The following is a 22,816-nucleotide window of genomic DNA, read 5'->3' as shown; positions in this document are numbered from 1 at the left end:
TATCTCGTTGAGGGCCTTCCCCTTTTTCATTGATCCTCCACTTTACCAAGCATGATTTCCTTCTCCAGAGAATAGTCCCTTCTGACAACATGACCAAAGTAGGTGAGACCAGTCTGGCCATTCTGGCTTCCAAGGAGCACTGGGACTATACTTCTTCAAGGACAGATTTGTTAGATCTTCTGCCAGTCCATGGTGCTTTCAGCATTCTTCGCCAACACAACTCAAAAGCATCAACTCTTCTTCGGTCTTTCTTATTCATTGTCCAACTTTCACATGCATATGAGATGATTAAAAATACCATGGATTGGGTTAAGCAGACATTAGTCTTCAAAGAGGCATCTTTCCTTTTCAGCACTTTAAAGAGGTCTTTTGCAGCAGATTTGTACAGTGCAAAACTTAGTTTGATTTCTTGACTGCTGCTTCCATTTGTGTTGATAGTGGAACAAAATAATATGAAATATTTGACAACTTCAAACTTTTCCTCATTTATCATGATAATGCGTATTTGCCCAGTTGGGGAATTTTCATTTTCTTTTATGTTCAGATGTAATCCATACTGCAGAGTGTAGTCTTTAATCTTCATCTGTAAGTGCCTCAAGTCATCTTCACTTTCAGCAAGCAAAGTTATGTTGCCTGCATATGACAGGTTGTTAGTGAGACTTCCTCCAATCCTGATGTCACACTCCTTCATATAGTCCAGCTTCTCAGATTATTTGCTCATCGTACAGATTGAGTAAGTATGGTGAAAGGATACAACCCTGACACATTCCTTTCCTGATTTTAAACCATGCAGTATCCCCTTGTTCTGTTTGAATGACAGCCTCCTGGTCTATGTAGGTTCCTCATGAGTACAATTAAGTATTCTGGAATTCCCATTCTTCTCAATGTTATCCATAATTTGTTATGATCTTCACAATTGAATGCTTTTGCAGAGTCAATAAAACACAAGCAAACATCTTTCTGGTATTCTTAGCTTTCAACCAAGATCCATCTGACATCAACAATGATATCCCTCTTTCCACGACCTATTCAGAATCCCGCTTGCAGGTCTGGAAGTTCCCTTTCAATATGCTGCTGCAACTCTTTTAGAATTATCTTCAGCAAGATATTACTTGCATGGATTTTAATGATTTATTCAATAATTTCCATACTCTGTAGTATCACCTTCCTTTGGAATGGGTACAAATATGGATCTCTTACAGTCAATTTTCCAGGTAGCTGTCTTCCAAATTTCTTGGCATAGCTGAGTGAGTGCCTCCAGTGTAGCATCTGTTTGTTGAAACAGCTCAGTGAATATTCCATCCATTCCTGGAGCCATGTTCTTTGCCAATTCCTTCAAAGCAGCTTTGACTTCTTCCTTTAATATCATTGGTTCTTCACCATATGCCACCTCTTGAAATGGATGAAGATGGACCAGTTCTTCTTGGTACAGTGACTCTAGTGTATTCCTTCCATCTTCTTTTGATGTTTCCTGCATCATTCAATAGTTTGTCCAAAGAACCTTTCAATATTGCAACTTGAAGCTTGAATTTTTTCTTCAGTTCTTTCAGCTTGGGAAATGCTGAGCATATTTTTCCCCTTTGGTTTTCTAATTCCAGGTCTTTGCACATTTCCTCATAATAATTGACTTCGTTTTCTTGAGCTGCTCTTTAAAATCTTCTTTTCAGCTCGTATCATGTCATTTCTTCCATTTGCTTTATTTATTTATTTTTATTTTATTTATTTATTTTTTTTAGTGTGTTTGGGTGCAAATTACAGAGCAGGATTTCTTTTACATTCAACAGTTTGTGTACCTTTGGTTTCACTCCCTGATTACCATCCCCAACCTCACCCACTTTCATCCTCTCCCTTCCCTGTGACCCCCCCATCCATGTGCCCTCCAGCTTTCCCTTTATGTGAATCGTACCCCTCTGGTGCCCCATGGTCGATTCCTCCAAAGGCTGAATCTCCATTAAGTAGGTGGGCGCATCACCCTGAGTTGGGTGTTCTGCGTGTAAGTCTTTCTACTATTGGGATGAGAGCCAGTTTTGGGAATGAGTCCTATCCCAGACCCAAAGTGTATCTCAGGGTCATAGTCTTAGGAATCCCACCAGACTCCATCCAACCAGTAATTTCAGTTGTTAATGTGTTTTTGAATTTTGTTCCAAATTTTTCCTCTCACTCTTCCATTTGCTTTAGCTACTTTCCATTCAAGGGCAAGTTTCAGAATCTCTTCTGACATTCATTTTGTTTTTTTCTTCCATCCCCATATTTTTAATAACCTTTTCTTTTCTTCATGGATGATGTTCTTGGTGTCATCCCATAATTCCTCTGATTTTGGTCACTGGTGTTCAAAGAATCAAGTCTAATCTTTAGATGGCCTCTAAATTCAGGAGGAATATAATCAAGGTCATATTTTGGCTCTCATTGACTTGTCTTAATTATCTTCAGGTTCAATATGAACTTGTATATGAGCAGTTGATAGTTTGTTCCACAGTCAGCTCTGGGCCTTGTTTTGGCTGCATATATTAACCTCCTCCATCACCTTTTTCCACAGATATAGTCAATCTGATTCCTGTATACTCCATCTGGTAAAGTCCACATGTATAGCTGCCATTTGTATTGTTGACAAAAGATATTTGCAATGAATTGGTCTTACAAAATTCTATCATGCAATTTCAAGCATTATTCCTATCACCAATGCCATATTTTCCAAATACTGGTGATTTTTCTTTATTTCCAGCTTTTGCATTCCAATCACCAGTAATAATCAGCACACCTTGATTGCATGTTTGGTTGATTTCAGACTGCAGAAGTTGGTAAAAATCTTCAATTTCCTCATCTTTGGCTTTGGTGATTGGTGCATAAATTTGAATAATATTAGTATTAATGGGTCTTCCTTGTAGGCATATGTATATTATCCTATCCCTGACAGCATTGTTCTTCAGGATAGATCTTGATACATTCTTTGTGATGATGAATGCCATACTTGTTGTCTTCAGTTTGTCATTGCCAGCATAGTAGATCTTATGGAAGTCTAATTCAAAGTGGCCAAAACCAGTCCATTTCAGCTCACAAATGCCTAGGATATAAATCTTTATGTATTTAATTCCATTTTTGAAAACTTTCAATTTTCCTAGCTTCATGTTTTTTACATTCCATGCTCTGATTTTTAGTGAATGTTTGCAATTGTTTCTTCACATTTTGTGTTGTGCCACATCAGCAAATAGCAGTCCTGAAAGTTTTATTCTATCCACATCATTATGGTCAACTCTACTCCAATGAGGCAGGTCTTCCCCAGTAGTATTTTGAGTCCCTTCCAACTTGAGGAGCTCATATTACAGCACTATATTTGACAATGTTTCAGGGTTATTAATAAAGTTTTCCAGTAGTATATCAGACAGTGTTTCACCTCTATTCATAAGGTTTTCACTGGCCAATTCTTTGAGAAGTGGATGGCCCCTTCCTCCTTCAGAGCCTCAGTCTGGAAGCTCTGCTGAAACCTACCCAACATGGGTGACCCTGCTGGTGTTTGAAATACTGGTGGCATAGCCTCCAGCCTCACAGCAAAAATCAAACCACCACAACATGACAAAATGATAAACAGTGGTGGTAATTAATCTTTCATTAATTTTATGTATTTATTTATTTTATTGTGCTTTAGGTACAAATTTGCAGAGCTAAATTGGTTTTACATTCAACATTTTGTGCACATTTGGTTTCACTCCCCAATTACCACTCCCAGCTCTCACCAACTCTCCTCCTCTCCCTTCCCAGTAACCCACCCCCCATGCCCTTCTTAGTTGTGCACTCCTGTCTGTCCAGCTTTTCCTCCATGTGACTGTTGCCCCCCTGGTGCCACATGGCCAATTGCTCCAAGGGATGTATCTCAGTCAAGTAGGTGGGTGCATCACCCTGTGTTGAGTGTTCTGCCTTTAAGTCTTACTTACTGTTAGGCTGTGAGTCAGTCCTTGAGAGTGAGTTTTATCTCAGGGTTTATCCCAGGGCCACAGTCTGGGGATCATACCAGAATCCATCCAACCAGTAATTTGGTTGTTTTTGTGCTGTCAGATTTTTTTCCACATTTTTCCTCCCACCTTATCCAGTGTCTCCAGTTTTTATCCTTTCCCAAGCAGTTGGCATTGGTAGCCAGGCACCATCTAGTTCTTCAGGTCTTGAGGTCCAGCATGTCCTAGGGCTGATTGTTTCCAAATGTCCTTGGTTTTCTTCACTCTTTGCTTGCAATGATAGGAGACCATTAGCTGCATCTTAGATGGCCACTCAAAAGTTTTTAAACCCCAGTTGCTAATCAAAAAAGTAGGTTGTGGAACAAGATTTTTATGCATTTTGTTGTGCCAATTGAGTCTGATGTTCAATAATAGTAAGATCCTTAGTTGGCAGATCTGGTGGATCTCTCTCCGACAGTGTCTGGCTGTCTATGAGGGATTGCTCTAAGTCTGTCTTCTGTTGCTTCTGCAATGATTGGGAGTGTTTTGTATCACTAGTATCTGTGTAAGATTAGCCTCAGCTGAATATCATTGGTCTAGAAAATATTCTGGTTCACTGACCTCCATCTGATCTTCTCTGTTGTCTCTCTGTTTATCTGTAGCCTGGTTTTTGGTGTTAATGGTAATGCAGTATTGTGGATATACTGGTATTAGTTTCTGTCATCTATGTCTTATGTGCACAATTTGGTGTCCTCCCTTTCCCCAATGTTATCATGCTGGTCACAGATTCTTTCCACACCATCCTTCCCCTTACCCAACTCAACATGTAGCCCCCAACTAGTCTGAAATTATCCCCTCCTCTTCCCTCCTATCCCCAGTAGCCTACAATGTGAATTCCCTTCCCTAAGCAAACTCTTCCTTGACTTTTTATAGTAACGGGCTCATATGCTATTTGTTCTTCTGTGACTGACTTATTTCACTCAGCATAATATCCTCCAAGTTCATCCACATTGTGAGATGATTTGTGTATTCTTCATTGTTCTTTAATGTATCATAGTATTTTATTGTGTGAATGTACCATAATTTGGTTATCCACTCATCTGTTGGTGGGCATTTAGGTTGTTTCCACCTCTTTCCTATAGTGAATCATGCTGCAATGAACATGGGTGTGCATATGTCTGTTCGTGTCCTGGTTCTCATCTCTTTAGGATATATTTCTAGGAATGGAATTGCTGGTTCAAATGGTACTTCTATTTGTAGCTCTTCAAGGAAAATTCATACCATTTGCCACAATGGTTGTACCATTTTATATTCTCACCAGCAGTGTTTGAGAATTACAATCTCTCTGCAACTTTCCCAGCATTTGTTATTTTCTGTCCTATTGAACTTTGCTATTATTGCTGGGATGAGATGATATCTCATTGTTGTTTTGATTTGCATGTCTCTAATGGCTAATGGTCATGAGCAATTCCTCATGCGTTTGTTGTCCACCAATATATTTTATTTAGTGATGTGTCTGTTCATGTCCCTTGCCCATTTCTGAATACAATTGTTTGTCTTCAACAACACACTAAAGTATTGAAGTTTTCTACAAATTTTGGAGATAAATCCTTTGTTAGATATATTATAGGCGAATATTTTCTCCCAACCTGTAGTTCTCTTTTTACCCTTTTCATTAAGTCTTTCGATGCACATAAGTATTTAATTTTTAAAAGGTCCCAGTCATCTAGCTTCTCTTCCACCTCCTATGCATTCTGGGTTATGTTTGATAGTCTATTTATGCCATAAATTAGGGCCCCTAGATTTGCCCCTATTTTATCTTTGATGAACTTTATAGTTTGGGGTTTTATATTTAAATCTTTGATCTAACTTGAGTTTGTTTTTTTATATGAGGTGAGGTATGGATCTTGTTTCATTTATCTGCGATAGGATATCCAGTTTTGCCAGCACTGTTTGTTAAAGAGGCTATCTCTTCCCCATTTAATGCATTTTGGACCTTTGTCAAAGACCAGCTGTCCATAGATGAATAGGTCAGTCTCTGGGTTTTCAATTCTGTTCCATTGGTCTATCTGTCTAGCATTGTACCAATACCATGATGATGATTTGACTCCTGTGGCTGTGTAGTAGGTTTTGAGATCCTGGAGTGTGAGACCTCCTACTTTGTTCTTCTTTGGTAGTGCTTTGCTTATGCAAGTTCTCTTTCTTTCCATATGAAGTTAGTAATTAGTTTTTCCATATCCTTAAAAATTAGGTCAATATCTGGATCAAGATTGCATTAAATGTGTACATTGCTTTTGGTAGTATTGACATTTTCACAATATTCAGTCTTCCTGTCTGTGAACAAGGCAGGTTCTTCCATTTATGTATGTCTCTTGTAGTTTCTTGTAGTAGTGCTTTATAGTTTTCTTTGTATAGGTCTTTTGTGTCTCTGGTAAGATGTATTCCTAAAAATAAAGATTAAAAAAAAATTAAATTTTTGGTGGCTATTGTAAATGGTATTGTTTCCCTTATTTCTTTTCAGAGATCTCTTTGTCAATGTAGAGGAACCCAATTGATTTTTATATGTTGACTTTGTATCCTGCCACTTTGCTGAACCTCTCTATTAGTTCCAATAGTTTTTTTTGTTTTGTTTTGTTTTGTTTTGTTTTTGCTGAGTCTTTGGTTTTCTATGTATGGGATCATGTCATCCACAAATAAGAGAAAGCTTTACTTCCTCTTTGCCAATTTGGATGCTTTTTATTTCTCTTTCTTGACTTATTGCCCTGGCTAGGCCTTTCAAAACAATGTTAAATAAGAATGGTGGTAAAGGGCATCCTTGTCTGGTTCCCGTTCATAACGAGAATGCTTTGAGTCTTTCTCTGTTAACAATAATGTTGGCCATTGGCTTTGCATACATGCCCTTATTATGTTGAGGAATTTTCCTTCTACCCCTATTTTGGTGAGAGTTCTGAACAGGAACAAGTGCTGGATTTTATCAAATGCCTTTTCTGTGTTGATTCATATGGTCATATGGTCCCTTTCTTTTGTTTTGTTTATGTAGTGGATTACATTGATTGTTTTTCTGATGTTCAACCATCCTTGCATACCTGGTATGAATCCTACTTGCTCAGGATGTATTATTTTTTTGATATGTTGTTGGATTCTGTTGGCTAAGATTTTGTTGAAGATTTTTGAACCTATATTCTTGAGGGATATTGGTTTGTACTTTTCCTTTTTAGTGGTGTCTTTCCCTGGTTTTGGTATTAGTGTTATGCTTGCTTCATAAAATGTGTTTGGGAGTATTTCATCTTTTTCTATGTTCTGGGCTACCTTGAGTAGTATAGCTGTCAACTCTTCCCTGAATGTTTGGTAAAATTCTCCAGTGAAAACATCAGGGCCAGGACTTTTCTTGTGGGAAGTTTTTATGACCTATTCAATGTCTTTCATTTTTATAGATCTGTTCAAGTATTCTATCTCCAAGTGGGGCAGTTTAGGTAGGTCTTGTGATTCCAGAAATTTGTCCATGTCTTCTAGGTTCTCAAATCTGTTAGAGTTCTTCATAGTATTCTTCATAATATTCTGTCAGTATCTTTTTTTATTTCAGTTGATTCTGTTGTGATGTCACCCTTTTTGTTTATTTTTTATTATTTGCATCTTCTCTTTCTTTTCTTTTGTTAGATTTGACAATGGTTTGTCAATTTTGTTAATCTTTCCAAAGAACCAGCTTCTTGTTTTGCTGATTTTCTCCATCTGTTTTGTTTGTTTGTTTGTTTCAGTGCTGGTTTTCTGTTTTGTTTTTTTCTGCTTTGATCTTTATTATTTCCTTACTTCTGGATACTGAAGGTTTGTTTTGTTGATTTTTTTTCTAATCATTGGAGTTGTTGAATTAGCATATTGATTTTGTTTCTGTCCTCTTTGTAATGTGTACATTTATTGCTATAAATTTACTGCTGAGTACTGCTTTCACTGTGTCCCATTGGTTTTGGTAAGATGTATCTTTGTTCTCTCTTTTTTTCTAGGAATTTTTTAATTTCACTCTTTTTTCTTCTATTATCTAGTAGTTTTTGAGCAGTGTATATTCAACCTCCACATGTTTGATGTTTTTTCCTTGAGCTTCCTATTATTGATTTCTAATTTTATAACATTATGATCTGAGAAGATGCTCTGTAGATGTTTTTGAATTTATTGAGGCTTGTTTTATGTCCTAATGTATGATCTTTCTGAAGAATGATCCATGTGAACTGAAGAATGTGAATTGTGCTTCTGTTGGGTGGAATGCTCGGTGTATGTCTTTGAGATCGAGTTGGTTGATTGCGTTGTTGAGTTCTGTATTTTTGTTGAGTTTTTTTAGTTGCTCTGTCCCTCCTTGAAAGTGATGTGTTAAAGTCTCCTACTACTATTGTAGAGTTGTCTATTTTCCCTTTCAATTCAATTAGTATTTGCTTCATTCATAGCATTTTCATTGGGTACATAGATATTTATTATAGTAATGTCTTATAGTCAATTGACCCTTTCAGCTTCATATAGTGTCCTTCTATGTTTCTTATTTTTTTGTTCACCTTTAAGCATATTTTACCAGAAATTAATATTGCCACTCCTAGTGTTTTTTTGTTGTTTTGTTTTTTTTGGTGACCATTTGCTTGGTGTATTTTTTTCCACCTCTTAACTTTTAATTTTTTTTTTTTTTTAATCTTTGTGGCTAAGGTGGGTTTCCTGTAGGCAGCATATCAATGGGACTTCTTTTCTTATCCAGTCTGCCACTCTCTGTCTCTTGACTGATGCATTTAGTCCATTCACATTGAGTGTAATTAGTGATAGGTATGAATTGATTGCTGCTGTTCTATTTTGTTTTCTGTCATGTTGTTGGAGATCTCCTTGGCCCAAATACTTTTCTGTGCTGAATTCATTTTGTTGTCAAGTGTTTCCTCTCTTTTCTTCTTTATTGTTGGTTTTGTACTTACTAAGCCTGTATGTTTTCCTATTTTCTGGATTTGCTAAGTGGAATTGTTAATTTTCTCTGTGGTTACCTTGGAGTGAATTATTGTCTCTATACTTTGGGAACAGAATGTTCTATAAGGCATTTTCCTCTCAATTTGGAAGTTTTGTACCTAGAACATTTATTCCCTCTATTTGCTTTGTTGCCGGTGTCATGTGAAGCTTGAGTTCTTTTTTTGTTTGTTTGTTTGTTTGCATGCAGTGTTTTATAGGCTTATTTTTAACATCTGTTTCTGATTTGGTTTGAATGCTGATGCCACGTATCCTGGTTTTAATTTGTTGTTCTCTGTTGTGGGTTCCTTACTGGAAGGACTTCCTTAAGTATTTCTTGTAGGGTTGGTCTGGTTTTCACAAAATCCCTTAATTTCTGTTTGTCTGAGAATGTCTTGATTTCACCCTCATATTTGATGGACAATTTGGCTGGATATAGAATTCTTAGTTGGAAGTTCTTTTCCTTCAGTGTTTTATAAATACCATCCCATTGCCTTCTTGCCAGGATGGTTTCTGCTGAGTAATCAGAACTCAGCCTAACTCTTGCCCATTGTAGGTGGCATTTCTTTTTTTTTCCCAGGCTACTCACAAGATTCTTTCTTTGTCCTTGAAGAGTTTGATTATGATAGGTCTTGGTGACCTCTCTATTGGTATCTATCCTGTATGGGGTTCGTTGTGCTTCTTGGACAAATATCTTTTCTTCCTTCATGATATGGTGGAAATTTTCTGTTAGCAAGTCTTCCACAATTTTTGCAGTGTTTCCCCCAGCACCACCTCTTCTTATTCTGGTCTTCCAATGAGGCATATGTTGTTTCTTTTCATATCATCCATATCTTTCAAATTCCTTCTTGGATAATTCTATTGCCTCCTCTTCCTCCATGTTTAATGAGATTTTTGTTTGGGAAATTATTTCTATTGTCTTGTCCTATTTTTCTTGTTTTGTTTTGTTTGCTTGATTTGAGGTTGCCTCTTGTTTCCCAGGTATTTTGAAGTTATTATCTTTAACTGTTAGTGATGTATTGATTTGTTTTGCCTTTATTTTATGTTTAAATACTTTTTCCAAAGGTGGAATGTATTATTATTATTGTTATTATTATTATTTGTTTATTAATTCAAGTGTGCTGGATTGCTCGGAAGTTTTCTTTGTGTTGATGGAATCACTGTGGGTAATGTGATGCAGGTCTCTGTTCACTGTGAAGGAGATTTAGAGTTTTGATGAGTAGGTGTTGTGTTTGGCTCAATGTGGTTCTTCTATTGGATAAGGCAGGGGAGAAAGGAGAAAAGGAGGAAGGAAAAAAAAAAGCTTCAAGATGCCTTGCCTAACTTTTTTCCAGCCTTTTTCATCATTATAATACATACATAGAGATATATAAATAGAAATATTCATAGAAGGACTGTGCAGTATGCTGACCTGTGTCCCCATCTGCTAATTGGACTACTTTTTTTTTACTATCCACCACACTTATGTTTCTACTCCCTGTATATTTGGGTATCTCCATTACAAACAGCTCTTACCCATTACAATGTCTTGTCCATTAAATAAATATTTCCCTTCAGACTGAGCTCACCACAACCCACTTAGAAATTATAATTAATAAGGATTGACATAGTTTCCTGGATTACCACAATATTGTAGTGGCCAGATCTATGCTATCCTCATTTTGAGTGACAAATTACTCCTTTGGACTTCTGGTAAGGTAGAGGAATAGGCAGACAAGCTACCCAGATCCACTTCAACAAAGAAAAGAGAAACCAATTGATAGAGAAACAGATGATAATCCTGGAGCCCTAAGCCTTGAAAGGAAAAATACATAAGTGGATTAGGCACCAACTAGTGGAAAAATCTGAATGAAAACAGTGAGTATGGAGATGGTTGGAGCAATGGACTGTCAACTACTCTGAGAGGACCAACAACATGAATATTTCCAAGTGGTGTTGGGACCTGAGAATTGACCTAAATATCAGCTTTGATCACCAAGGGCTACAGGGACAACTGCAGTGGTGGCCTTTGACTAGGAAGGGAAACAATAAGGAGAGAGATGACATGAGCTGTCGACTTTCGACTATCTGGAGGGTGCAGCCATTTTGATTGTTTATAAGCAGAGGCCATTTTGGATATTTAAAGTGACCAAAGCATGGTCATTTTGAATGGTTAAAAGCAGTGGCAGCCATTTGGGATATTTAAAGTAACCAAGGGCACAGCCATTTTGAATTTTTTTTTTTTTTTTTTTAGCACATTGTATTGAAACATAATTTATATACAGTGAAGTACACAAAACTAAAGTGATATGGGTCAAAGCATTCTTTTTTTTTTTTTCAGTGTTCCTTCCCCTCCCCTAACGCCCCTGGCAACCAACAAAGAAAGTTTTTCTCCATATATAAACCATTCCTTGACCCGCCAAAACAAAGAACTAATACTAAATTTGTGCTTCTGTGATTGACATTTCACTCAGCATAATGTCCTCCAAGTTCTTCCATACTATGCGGGATTTTGCAGACTCTACATTATTCTTTAGTGCTGCATAGCATTCCATTGTGTGTATGTACCATAGTTTGGTCATCCACTCTTCCGCTGATGGGCACATAGATAGTTTCCATTTTTTTGCTACTGTAAACAGTGCTACAATAAACACAAGTGTGCATATATCTGTCCCTGTCCTGGCTCTCATCTTGCTAGGATATATATATCGAGTAATGGGATTGCTGGGTCAAATGGTATCTCCAATTCCAGCTTTCTAAGGAATCACCAACTACTTTCCACAATGGTTGTATGACTTTACAGTCCCACCAACAGTGTATGAGAGTCCCAATCTCTCCACATCCCCGCCAGCATTTGTTATTTTCTGTTTCATTGAACCTTACCATCAGTGCTGGGGTAAAATGGTCTCATTGTATTTTGATTTGCATCTCTCTGATGGCCAATGATCTTGAGAATCTCTTCACATATTTGCTGGCCACCTGAATGTCCTCCTTGGTGAAGGGTTATTCATCTCTTCTGCACATTTTTTAATTGGATTGTTTGTTGTTTTAGTAGTCTAGAGCAGAGAGGCAGAGGGAGAGTGAGGATGGTATCCCTTCAGAAATGGCAGCATGGCTGGAAGTGTCACAGGTCAAGTAGTATGTCAGGGGACTTGCAATTCAAGTAGGATGAAGAGGAAGTCCATACCACTGAGTAGGGGAGCATCCAGACATAGAGAATCAGAGCTTGAATTGGGAGAGGATAGTAACCTTGCAGGAAAGGAAATAGAAGCAGAGACGGGAAGTTAGATACATACAAAGGGGCTGATCAAATAAAAGAACAAGAGTTCCTTAAAGAAATGACTTATCCCAGGCTTAAGGCAGTGAAATTACAAGACGGGCTTTGAACATTATCTTTGCTCTGAAAAAAAGTCACAGCCATTGTGTCAATTCCAACTCATAATGACCCCCATAAGATTTCCAAGGTTGTAAATCTTTATGGAAGCAGATGGCCTCAACTCTCTTCCATGGAGCATCTGATGGGTTTAAGTGTTCATTCTTTTGGTTAGCAGTCAAAAATATTAACCCCTACACCACAGAGTTCTTTATTTTTGCTCTAGAAAATAAGAAAATAATTAAAAAGAAACATGCCAAGATAGGTTCACATCTACCAAATTGTGCAACAATCTGGACATCAAAATAGGTGATGAGAGCAGTATATTATATTTCATTGAATAAAATAGGAGGCCATGAATCCATATATTATGGGGAAAAATAATGAAATAAATAAAAAATTGAAAAGGAAAAGAATATTTACATAGATTTCAGAGCAATTCTCAACATAATACTTATTAATTTCAAAGGGAAAAAGAGAAGCTTTATAATTGAGATCTTCACAGAAACCACCTTAAACAAGTAACCCAAGTGAACATTATCGATAATAGGACAAATTGAAATGATGCACCACCTGATAGGATACAATGAGACACATGCAGCATCATGTCTCTAACCCTCTTGCCCAAGATGAAGATTCTGAATGTAAACATGAGAGGCCATCAGACAATCCCAGACTGGGGGTAATCCTCAAAATGTCAAGATCCTGAAAATCCTGGAAAGATTGAGGAACTGCTACAGATTGAGGGAGACTAACAATTAAATGCAATGAATGATTCATCAGTTATTTATAAATGGCATTATTAGAGCCCTTGGCAAAGTTAAAATCTCTTGGAGATTAGATGGTAGAATGCACCAATGTTATCTTTATGCTTCTGATAATTGTATTATGACTATATAAGATAACATCCTTGTTAATAGAACTAAATGCTACATGCTACTATTGTTGTTAGGTATAAGAAAGTCTCCTCTGACTCATAGCAACCCTATCTACAACAGAATGAAGCTCTGCCCCAACCTGGGCCATAATTATAATCCCTGCTATGCTTGAGCCTATCACTGCAGTCACTGTGTCAATGCATGTCACTGGGAGTCTTTCCCTTTTTCGCTATCTTCCACTTTACCAAGCATGATATCCTTCTCCCAGAACTGATCTCTTCTGACAACATGACTAAAGTAGGTGAGATGAAGTCTGGCTGTTCTCGCTTCTAAGGAACATTCTGCCCACATTTCTCCCAGGAGAGATTTTTTCTTTCTTCTGGCAGTCCACAGTATTTTCAGTATTCTTTGCCAACACCACAATTCAAAGGCATCAACTCTTCTTTGGTCTTCCTTATTCATTTTCCAGCTTTCACATGCATATGAGTTAATTGAAAAGACCATGGCTTGGCACCTTAGCCTTCAAAGTGACATCTTTGCTCTTTAACACTTTAAAAACATCCTTTGCAGCATCTTTTCCCAGTGCAATATGACATCTGATTTCTTGACCATTGCTTCCACTGATTGTGCACCCAAGTAAAATGAAATCTCTGACAAGTTCCATCTTTTCTCCATTCACCAAGATGTTGCCTCTTGGTCCAGTTGTGAGGATTTTTGTTTTCTTTATAGTGAAATGTAATCCATACTGAAGACTGTGTAGTCTTTGATCTTCATCAGTAGGTGTTTCAAGTTATCTTCACATTTAGCAAGCAAGGTTGTGTCATCTGCATATAACAGGTTGGTACTAGAGTTCCTTCAACCCTGCTGTCACATTCTTCTTCATATAGTCCAGCCTCTACTACATGCTACTACCAAACACCAGTGTGTACTATTAAATACTATGTCCTCATTTGTACTACTAAACTATTGGGGTTTTACAGATCATGTGATTGGCAATTTAATCTCAAAAAAATTTCTGTCCTGTACATATAACTTTAGGAAAGTTTATGATTGTTAAAAAAATTAACAAAAATACTATTTACTAACATTATAGAACATGAAAATACCCTACAATATAATGTTGTCAGGTGCACAGACACAAAATTAAAAAACATTGCTCATAACCACAATGAAAACATAATATAAATAGTATTTACTTATTTTGCTATTTATCTACACAATTAAGCATTATGTCTTCAGATAGAAAGTAAATGTTTTTTCTTAAGACAAAAAGCAATATAACTACTAGAAAAAAAAAAAAAAAGCTTATTTGTACCAAGTAACAGTGTTATTTCAGTCTTTAGAAGCATAAGTGATTTGATTCCACTCTTCACTGCTCCTCCTTTGCTTCACCATTCCGTAAGTGGCACCTGGAGATACGAGCAGAGCTATTTCAATTTCCTTTAGCCACCAGTCTCTAATTGTGTGTTATCTTGTCTGTCTACCACATTGTGAGCACCTTGAGAGCAGGACACATGTTTTCTTCAGTTTGCATATCCAGCTCCTATAACATCTTCAAACTATTGTTAAGTTGTTGCTTAAAAGAGAAAAAAAAAATGTTTCTTCATGCTTGTTTGGACAGTTTAATGAGCATGGGAAAGATCACTATCACTAGAGATGAATGAGTTGTGCTCATGGAATATGCCCTCATGGCATATCAAGCACCTGAGAGAATCTACATATTGACACAAAGGTCAAAACAGAAAATTTGGAGTACAATAGTTATCATTTTTTACTCTGTTGTTGTTACTGTTGTTGTTATGTGCCATTGAGTCAGACCAACTCATAGCAACCCCTCCTTGGGTTTCCGAGGCAGTATCACTGTGGAAGTAGAATGCCCCATCTTCCTTCCGAGGAGTGGCTGGTGGGTTTGAACCACCAGCCTTCTGGTTAGCAGTCAAGCACCTTAGGCACTACGCTACCAGAGCTCCCTCTGTAGACAATGTATATTTGCCTTCCTTTCCTTATTCTCTTCTATGAGAACTGTCTTTCACTCAGAGGTCCAACCCTAAAGTCTTTGAACTAAATGACTCTCCATGACAATAGCTGATTGGACAGGGAGTAGACATCTAACCAAGAGAATATTTCTAGAGGCTAAGGCAGATCAATTAAATTCTCTCTTCCAGGAATTCATAACAGTGACAAGGATGACATTAAACTAATGAATCAATCTACCTATCTATCTATCTGTCTATCTGCTTTTCTATCTATCTATTTATTCACACACACACACACACACACACACACACAAATCCATGTAATCACCACATAGATCAAGCATACAACAACATTTCTAGCAACTCAAAAGATTCTCTTTTGCATTAACATCTGCTTTATCCCCAGAGGTAACTACTAATTTGAGATCTATTAAGGAAAATAAATTTTCTATGTTTGAATTTCATATGAATAGGATTGTACAATACTTTGTACTTTTTGTTTCTAATTTCTTTGTGAGCAAAAAAACAAAACAAAACAAAACAAAAACTCACTTCTGTCAAGTCAGATACAACTCACAGTGACCCCTCCTTGGGTTTCTGAGGTGGTATCATTACAAAAGTAGATTGCCCAACCTTCCTTCCTAGGAGTGGTTGGTGGGTGCTATCAATATTTTTCATTTTTTAAGTGTAAATTTTTCAGTGTATAGAAATATTAAATACTTTTAATACAATTTTTCCTATATTATTGATGGTTAGATGCTACTCTAAATATATTTTAAAATTTGTTATACACACATTACAATATTATTGTATTTTTAGTTAGATCTTATACACCATGTATATTGGTTATGTATATGTGACTACATTGACTTTGGATCCTTTTATACAGATCTTGCTAAATTTGATGAATGATTTTAACAAGTTTTTTTTTTTTTTTTAAATCTTGAATTTGCTATGTACATAATTATGTCACCTGCCAATAATGACAATTTTACTTCTTCCTTCTGAAGGGTTATTTCCTATATATTTTCTTCCCTTGTTGCCCTGGCTAGGACCCACAGAAGGTTTAAGCAGAAGAATTACAGGGTACTTTCATGTTATAAGACAAATTATTATTGCTATGATGAGGTAAATAAGCCATAAGGAGCAAGAACAGAAGAACAAAAAAACAGTAAATTACCTATTTAAATAGCTCAAGGGCAGTGATGATTGTGACTTTGAGTAGGGAAGTTGCTGTATAAATTATGACAAATAATCCCATTCTAAATATGTTTTGAATGTAGAGTCCATAGAAGTCTCTGATGTGAAACATAAGCATAAAGAGAAGTCTAAAAGACCTTTGGAACCTGTTGTTGTCTGACTGAGGAATTAAATAAAAGAAATTGCTATATACAAAGATAAGAAGGATATAGGGAAAGCAGGTTGTAGGTGTAGAAATAGAAACTGCATATCCTGTTTGAATATATTAATTTAAAGGTACCTATTAAGTTGTTTCAGTGGATAGGTTGGGTTAGTAGTTAAACACAACAATCTGAAGTTCAGAAAAGAGGTTTTCAAGTTCCTAAGATACATATTTGGATCTCATTAGCATATAAATTATATTTAAATCCATAAGATATTAGAAAAAAAGGTGGTTAAAGAAAAGGAAAAGTATAAAGACTTACTTGTGGGGCACACCAACCCTTGTTAGATGGAAGAATGAAGAGAATATAGCAAAGCATAATGACAAGGAGGAGACACCATGACAGGAAAACAACAAACAGACATAAGGATATGTTTATATTAGTAACCATAGAGAAAAAATGCTTTAAAGGCAATAGATATGATCAACAACATAAAATGCTGCTGATAGTGAAGACTATAACTGAAGTTAGGACTTAGAATTGACTATCGGGAACTCTGGTAGCATAGTGGCTAAGGCACTTGACTGCTAACCAGAAGGCTGGTGGTTCAAACCCACTAGCCACTCCTCGGAAGGAAGGTTGGGCAATCCTACTTCCGTAGTGATACTGCCTCGGAAACCCAAGGAGGGGTCGCTATGAGTCAGGGCTGACTCAACGGCACATAACAACAACAACACAACAACAATTGGATTTAAATACATAGAAGCCATAAATAAGAAAAAGTGAAGAGATTCTCATATCCCATGTAAACTGGTTCTATTTAGTTGCACAGTCTACCTACCATTAGAAGAACAAAATACTTAATATTCATGAACTCTGTCCTCACCTATGAAATTAAAAATCAACTTATCAATATAATTTTTTTTTCAGTTAAGAAATTTAAAGTAAGTGCTTAAATCAGTAAAAGTTTTAGTTAAAAAAGTCATTATATTCATTTTCTTTCTACATTTTTCCCACCTTTGAGTGTCTTCTTCTCCACCAAACCAACTGATGCTTTTTAATGACCAGATGGAGTCACCTTATTCCTTATTTTCACTGAAATGTAAAGAGTTTATTACACGTATCCTTTATAAAGCATATTTATTTTAGAAAAGGATAACGGATTGTAGGCATGTTGACTACATAAGAGTTCACCAGTAATGATAAGATTTTAATCATTATTCAGATTGATTTTGTGGACTTTTCATATCATGTCACTTATCTAGCAATGGTTGACAATGAATGACTGGAGTTGAATATTGGAGAATCAAAGCACAAGTTACTATTATGTATCTGATATATTTAAGGACCACTATTCACCTTCAGTTTGCCATACTGTGGAGTCTTGTGTGTTGTTGTCAAGCTGGAAGCTATACCACTTATATGTAAAATGCTAGCAGAGGCACCCATGGTAGTCAGGGCTTCCAGACTAAGACAAACTAGGGAGAAGGATATTACCAGAGTCATTTCTGGGGGGGGTGGGGGGGCACTGAATACATTATGGATAGCAGGGAAACATTATCTAACATAGTGCCAGAAGATGAAACCCTCAGGTTGGAAGGCACTCAGTCTTAATGACATGGATAGAAGTAAAACTTTCTGGCTCTTCATTTGCTTATGTGGCATGGTTCAAAAGTAGAAAAAAGAGCTACAAACATCTATTAATAATAATGTGGAATGTACAGAGTGTGAATCTAGGAAAATTGGAAGCATCAAAAATGAAATGGAGTGCATAAAGATCAATATTCCAAGCATTAGTGATCTGAAAAGGACTATATTGGCCATTGAGAATTAGATAATCATGTGGTCTATTATGCCAGCAATGAAAAATTGAAAAATAAAGGCTTACATTTATCACTAAAAAGAATATTTCAAGATCTATAGTGAAGTACATGAGAAAGACATAGAGAGGTACATGGGAGGTACAGACAACAAAGATGAACCCTTATGCACATACAGTACTGTGTTGTCAGTGAAGGCTGAACAATTAGGTATGTCTATGAAATGGGGAGGGTATCCAAGAACATACATAGGGTTGGCAGACAATGGTCCTATAAGTTTATATGAATGATCAGAATTCCCAGATGTATAGTAGAGCTGACAAGGGGTAAGGTTGTGGTCACTGTTTGGTCATAGCCAGCTACCCAGAGGGACTGAGTAGTTGAACCTGTGGGCTTGGGACCATAGTTGCAGGGGACATCAAGCTCAATTGGCATAACATACTATACAAAACATTGTTCCACCTCCTACTTTGATGAGTAGCGATTGGGATCTTAAAAGCTAGCAAGCTGCCATCTAGATGCAATGATGGGTCTGTCCTCATCCAGAACAAAGAAGAATGAAGAAAACCAAAATTCATGGAAACAAATAGTCCTAGTGACTGGTACACCATCCGATCTGCAGCCTATACAACTATGAGACCAGAAGAATTAGATGGTGCCCGGCAACCACTGTCATCCATTTGGAAGGGGATCTGTGTAGGAGATCCTTGATGGAGAGGGAGAACAATGTGGAATAAAACTCAAAATCATTTGGAGGAAAAAAATTAAAAAAAAGGGAGGGGGACCAGGTTTTCTGGTCCAATAGAGCCTGGTGGAACCATTGAGACTATGGCCCCTAGCTGCCCCTCAGGGCTGGAATTGAACCCACAACTATGGTTTCCAGCCAAACAAAAGACAGGCATATGAGTTGCACTTTTACCTCAGGTAGATACACTCTTTGGAGAGAACAATCATGGGAGAAAGAAGGACTGCTTATGCACAGGGAGACAGCTCATGGGGCAAGAGTGTATGGAGGGATGGACACAGGGAAGAGGTAACTAGAAGTGGGAGAGGAGCTGTTGCATTGTGGTAAACTGTGGTCAATGTCATGAGACAAAGTATATGTAAACTGCTGTATGGAAAGTGTATTTGTTCTTTAAATCTTCACCCAAATCACAATTAAAAAAAAAAAAAAATCTATAGTGAAGTACAATGATGTCATTAACAAGTTAATATCTTATGCCTATAAGGAAGACCAGTTAATAAAACTACTATTCAAATTTATGTATCAACCACTAAAGCCAAAGACAAAGAAAATGAAGATTTTTACCAACTTCTGCAGTCTGAAATTGACCAAATATGCAATCAAGACATGTTGATAATTACTGTTGATTAGAATGCAAAGTTGGAAGCAAAGAAGGAGCATAGGTACTTGGAAATATGGTGTTGGTTATAGAAATGATTCTGGAGATTGCATGATAGAATTTTGCAGGGCCAATGATTTATTCATTGCAAATACCTTCTTTAAACAACATAAATGACAGCTACACATGTGGACCTTGCCAGATGGAATACACAAGAATCAAATTGACAACATCTGTGGAAAGAGACAATGGAGAAGCTCAGTGTCATTAATCAGAACAAGGCCAGAGACTGACTATGGATCAGAGCATCCATTGCTTATATGCAAATTGAACTTGAAGCAGAAGAAATTTAAAACAAATCTATGAGAGCCAAAATACAACATTGATTATATTCCACCTGAATTTTGATATCATCGGTGGTGTAGTGTCTAAGACATTTGACTGCTAACCAGAGGCTGGCGTTTCAAGCCCACCAGCCACTCCTCAGAAAGTTTGGGCAATCTACTTCTGTAGTGATACCGCCTTGGAAACCCAAGGAGAGGTCACTATGAGTCAGATCCTACTCAACGGCAGTGAGTTTGGTTTTGGTTTGAAGGAATAAATTTAATGCATTGAACACCAGGGATTGAAGTTGTGAGATGACATTAAGAACATCATACAAGAAGAAAGCAATACAGAGCAAAATGGATGTCAGAAGAGACTCTGAAACTTGCTCTTGAAAGGAGAGTAGCTAAACCAATGGAAGAAATTATGAAGTAAAAGATCTGAACAAAAAATTTCAAAGGTAACTTGAGAAGACAAAGTAATGAATTATAATGAAATGTCAAAGAAGTAGAGATAGAAAATCAAATGGAAAGAACATCCTCAACATTTCTCAAGCTTAAAGAACTGAAAAGAGAAATTCAAGCTTTGAGCTGCAATGTTGAAGGAGTCTGTGGGCATATTATTGAACAATGCAGGAAGCATAAAAAGAAGACAGAAGGAATACATAGAGTCACTGTACCAAAAAGAGTTGGTTGATGTTCCACCATTTCAGGAGGTAGAATATGTTCAAGAACCAATGGTACTGAATGAAGAAGTCCAAGCTACACTGAAGAAATTGACCAAAAAAAAAAAAAAAAGTTCCAGGAAATAATGGAATTCCCATTGAGATTTTTCAACAAATGGATGCAGAGCTAGAGGAGCTCACTTGTTTAGTCCAAGAAATTTCAAAGAGAGTTACTGGGCCAACTCTCTTGAATAGATACATATTTGTGCCCATTCCAAAGAAATATGATCCAACAGAATGAGGAAATTATCTAACAATATCATTTATGTCACACCCAAGTAAAATTTTGCTGAAGTTAATTTAAAAATGGTTGCAGCAATACTTTGATAAGGAACTGCCAGAAATTTAAACCAGATTCAGAAGAGGATGTGTAACAAGGGATATCATTGCTGGTGTTAGATGGACCTTGGCTGAAAGCAAAGGATACTAGAAAGATGTTTACTTGTGTTTTAGTGCCAATGGAAAGGCATTTGATTGTGTGGATCATGACATATTATGAATAAAATTGCAAAAAATGGAAATAATTATTGTTCAGTGCCGTCAAGTGTGCTCCAACTCATAGCAACCCTATGCGCAATGGAACAAAACACTGCCTGGTTGTGTGCCATCCTCACAATCCTTGCTATATTTGATATAGCAATCCAATATGACTACACAATATTTGCTATATTGTAGTTGCAGCTACAATATCAGTTCATCTTGTTGAGTGTCTTCCCTTTTTTCAATGACCCTAAACTTTACTAAGTATGATATCCTTCCCCAGAGAATGGTCCCTTCTGACAATATGACCAAAGAAAGTCAGATGAAGTCTGGCAGTTCTTGCTTCCAAGGAACATTCAGACTGCACTTCTTCCAGGATAGATATTTTTGTTGGCAGACCATGGTATTTTCAGTCTCCCTCACCAACACCACAATTAAAAGCATCAACTCTTCTTCTGTCTTCCTTATTCATTGTCTAGCTTTCACATGCATATGAGGTGATTGAAAATATCATGGCTTAGATTAGGCCCACCTTAGTCTTTAGAGTGAAATCTTTGCTCTTCAACACTTTAAAGAAGTCTTTTGCAACACATTTGCCCAATGTGATATAATGTATTGAAGGGGAATTACAGAACCCTTAATTATCTTCATGAAGAATCTTTACATGGGCCAATAGGTAGGTGTTCAAACAGAACAAGGGAATAATGCATAGTTTAAAATCAGAAAGAGTGTGCACCAGAATTGTATTCTTTTACCATACTTACTCCATCTGTAAACTGAGCAAATAATCAGGAAAGCTGGATTCTATAAAGAAGATTCTGGCATCAGGATCAGAGGGTGACACATTAACAATGATATGCAGATGACACCAGCTTGCTTGCTAAAAATGAAGACAACTTGCAACACATACTGATGAAAATCAAAGACTTCAGTCTTCAGTATGGATTACACCTCAACATAAAGAAAACAAAAATCCTACAACTGGACCAAGATCATGACCAATAAGCAACATCATGATAAATAAAGATTGAAGTTGTCAAAGATTTCATTTTACTTGCATCTACAATCAATGCCCATGGGAGCACAAGTCAAGAAATCAAATAACACATTATATTGGACAAATCTGCTGCAAAGGTCTCTTTAAAGTATTTAAGAGCAAAGATGTCACTTTGAAGACTAAATTGTGCTAAGTCATAGTATTTTCAATAACTTCATATGCATATGTGAATAAGGACAGTGAATAAGGACGACAGAAGAAGTGATGCTTTTGAATTGTGCTGTTGGCAAAGAATACTGAAAAGACCATTAACTGTGAGAAGAATGAACAAATCTATCTGAGAGAAAGTACAGCCAGAATGTTCTTTAGAAATGATAATGGTCACTCTTTGTCTATCATACGTTAGAAGGGAGCAGGACCTGGAGGAGGATACAATGCTGGGTAAAGTGGAGATTGAACTTGTCAAGGACTTAATATTACTTGGTTCTACGATAAACACCAATGGAAGCAGCAGTCAAGACATCAGATGTCATATTACATTGCGCAAATCTACTGCAAAAGACCTCTTCCAAGTGATGAAGAGCAAAGAAGTCTCCTTGAAGACTAAGGTGTGCCTAACCCAAGCCATGGTATTTACAATTGCCTCTTATACACGTGAGAGCTGGACAATGAATAAGGAAGACAGAAG

The sequence above is a fragment of the Orycteropus afer genome, unplaced genomic scaffold (assembly GCF_000298275.1).
Source record: "Orycteropus afer afer isolate SDZICR_OR568_19922 unplaced genomic scaffold, OryAfe1.0 scaffold00210, whole genome shotgun sequence".
Taxonomy (NCBI): domain Eukaryota; kingdom Metazoa; phylum Chordata; class Mammalia; order Tubulidentata; family Orycteropodidae; genus Orycteropus; species Orycteropus afer.
The sequence above is the reverse complement of the archived record's forward strand: the minus strand, read 5'-3'. Positions refer to the sequence as shown.